Genomic DNA, 3,341 nt, shown 5'->3' on the forward strand with positions numbered 1-3,341 from the left:
AAGTCACTGAAACTAATAGTTATACCGTAACGAATCTTTAAACGTGATTATCTCGAAATTGTCTTTTCAAAAACTGCTCGTGCTGTAACTTAAAAAGTTATTTGCCGATTAGGCTAAAATTTGCAGGGGTTTCTCTTCATGGTACTATCGGAAGGATATACCTAAAAGTTTAAAGATATCGGGTTATTAAATAATTTTCTTAGGGTCAAAACTGTTGAAAACATGGTCGAAAATCGAACAAAAAAACCTTTTTATATCAGATAAATAGAAGGTTTTTGACAGCTGCAGCAGCTTTCGATGCCTCGGAGCAGACGCTTGAAGAACTATTCTGCAGGATTGACATTTTGTAAAAAAAATCACATGTTTTTTTACACTTTAAAAATGTTAGAAAAGGATGTTAAATTTAATAAATGATCTAGTTATTTTATGACATTAAAAAAATTAATTAAAATTGATTGATTTTACCCTTTTTAAAGGTATCTCCCCCCTTAAATCGTTTTTTAAAACTATTTTGTGTCGGGCGTATATTACGTTATATGTACTTCTAAAATGAAAAATAGGAAGCAAATGCCTAAAACAATACGAAAAATAACATGTCCCCGCTACATATACGGCTTGAAAAAATTGCCCTTTTTTGCATTTTTTGTGGACAAATGATACGTTTTATTTTTTCTACAAATTTTTATATTTATGCAGGCCTTAATTGTTGATAATGGACAATCAGTAAAAAACTTGACTTGAAGTAAAACAATCGTCCTCTCACGTGTTTTGGTTTGAATCACATAAACATTTTATTAACCATAGAGAATTATTTTTCTAGACAATTATATGAAGTTTGCCGTCGACGAATAATGTTTGGACAATATATCTGAAAAAAAAGAAAATTAATTTCTAAAAAAGTAGGTTCATTTTCAACCAACTACTTGAATTTTCAAATAAAGAAGCGAATTTTCAACGAAATAGTTCAATTTTTATCCAAAAAGTTGAATCTTCAACCGCAAAAATGTATTCTGAATAAAGCAGTTCAGCTTTGTAAGAAATAATTCAAAGTCTCATTAAAAAAGAGTGACTTTTTAACAAAGCACCATGGATTTTGAAGCAAAAATGTATCAGTGGATTTTTAATAAAAAAGAATTAACATTACGAAATATGTCACCGTCCTGATATTCTGGATAAGTAGTCAAATATTTTTCATAAGCTTGGCTAGTCCCGAAAATTTGGTATGAATTTATCCACTTTTCCCAATTCACTTTTGTTGAAAATCTGTTTTTTTTTACGTGGAAAATTGGTTATTTTAACTGAAAACTTATTCACTAGCAATGTAGATATAAATGGGTCTTAGGTGAAAATTTTTCTCATTTTCAGAGACATCTGCTGATTCGCAAAGGAATTATCAAGAAATAAAGTGTCCTAGGTATCGTCAACATTAATATTTTTGTTACTTTTGTTAAAATCTATGTAACAGGCACTTAGCGAGAAATCGAAAAGTGGAAATTTTTTTAATAGAATAAACAATAGGTAATGTAACGAGAATACATTTTTTTATTAATCCAGTTTCAAATTATTCATTTCAAAACACATTTTCTTTAAACAATGTGCTCAGTGCATGTATACAATTTTTTAAATAAATCACACGCCATTTGAAATATAGTGAATCCTAGAAATAGGGACCCCTGATCAATTGAAAAAACTAAAGCGTTTTCTACGAAACGACCCTCTACCTGGGGAATTCCTCACCAAGGTCAGCCTCAAAATCGGCCCAGTCTCAGAGTTCCACTGGATTTGCCTTTAAGCGTTATAGTCATAGTTTTTATATTTTTCATATAAATATATTCTAATTATTTATTCTAAAAAAAAAATTTTATGCTTTAGCGAAAACATGTGAATGTTACGATTCGCCATATATTATCAACGCACGCGCCAAAGTAGAGATAATTTTTATGTCTGAAATTTTCAAAATAAAAATTTACTGCAATACATAAATTGCATATAAGTTTTAAAGGAAAAATGACCAACGCAGAACATAAAAAAGAAGTAAAACTCAAGATTAAGCTTTTTAAAAATAATCTTTATGTATTTTTAAATGCATGCATTCGAACAATGTTCTGAGTTGTTAGAAAGTTTTCTTAAAATTACATAGAAAAGAATAACTAAAAAAAGAAACTGAGAATTTAATATACAACAATGGATTCTTTTGCCCTTTTTATGTTTTGTAATTAAGTTCTTGAAAGCGCTTTGTTGAGCTATTCAGAAAAAAATAAATGCACTACGTCGATATCAAAATATTTCTGAAGTTTATTTTTTAAGCTTAGCTATGCAAATATATATTTTCGCAATCGCACACACACATGTCTTTGAATTATTAGAAAAACATTCTGCATTTATATTTTTTATTCTTAAGACATATACAATTTTTGTAGCGAATTTGGATCAGCATAAGTACTCAAATAAATCATAAAGCCCTCTTGACATTTTTGTGATAAAAGGAATTATCATCTATGGTACTGAATATAAAAATGAATCTTTGGGAAGATTGTTCTAGACTCCCAAAAAAGATATCATGCAATATGAAAAATTATTGCTTTCTTGGACCCATTTTAATAACTTGAAAACATTATATTTATTTATATGCCTATTTTTTTATTTCAAAAACTGAATGTATAAATAAAAATAACGCCAAATATAATCTGAGGATAATGTCTCGGATAATTTATTTTTTTAATAACTTGGCTGAAAATAATTTTTCACTATAAATGTATTTAGATATAATTTTTATTTTTCAAAAACTGTTCAAATAATTAATGAAATAGTTACAAAAAAATGGTCGATTTTCTTATTTGATGGAACAGCTTTTTTAAAATAATATCCAAATACACTTATGGCGAAAAATCATGTTTTCCGAATTATTAAAAAATAAAGTTTTTTGCCATGCAATTATTATTATTGTTTGGCCCTCCTAACTTATGCATCTTGATCGCTAGACATCCTGAAAATGCGAGTGTTTTTGGCAATATATTTAGACACGATGTTTCAGTAGTTTCATAACGACATAAATGTTATTGTGAAGGATTAATTTCCCCATTATGCCCGTATTTTCTTGAAAAATCATAATATTTTCCGTCTTTTAAAAGCCTTTTGAAGCCTTGAAGTCTAAAACCACTTTTTACAATAATTTTCATTATATATTTTACCCTGGAGTTGTACATTTTTAACTCTTCAAGATTAATATATTGAAACATTTAGTATGGAATAACTATACTTATAAACGCTTCAAAATCAGCCAGAAGAAATGCAAACTTCAATCGGGAAAACCGGGCAATAGCCTAGAATTATTTTTTTAA

This window comes from Belonocnema kinseyi, chromosome 9 (genome assembly GCF_010883055.1).
Source record: "Belonocnema kinseyi isolate 2016_QV_RU_SX_M_011 chromosome 9, B_treatae_v1, whole genome shotgun sequence".
Lineage (NCBI taxonomy): Eukaryota > Metazoa > Arthropoda > Insecta > Hymenoptera > Cynipidae > Belonocnema > Belonocnema kinseyi.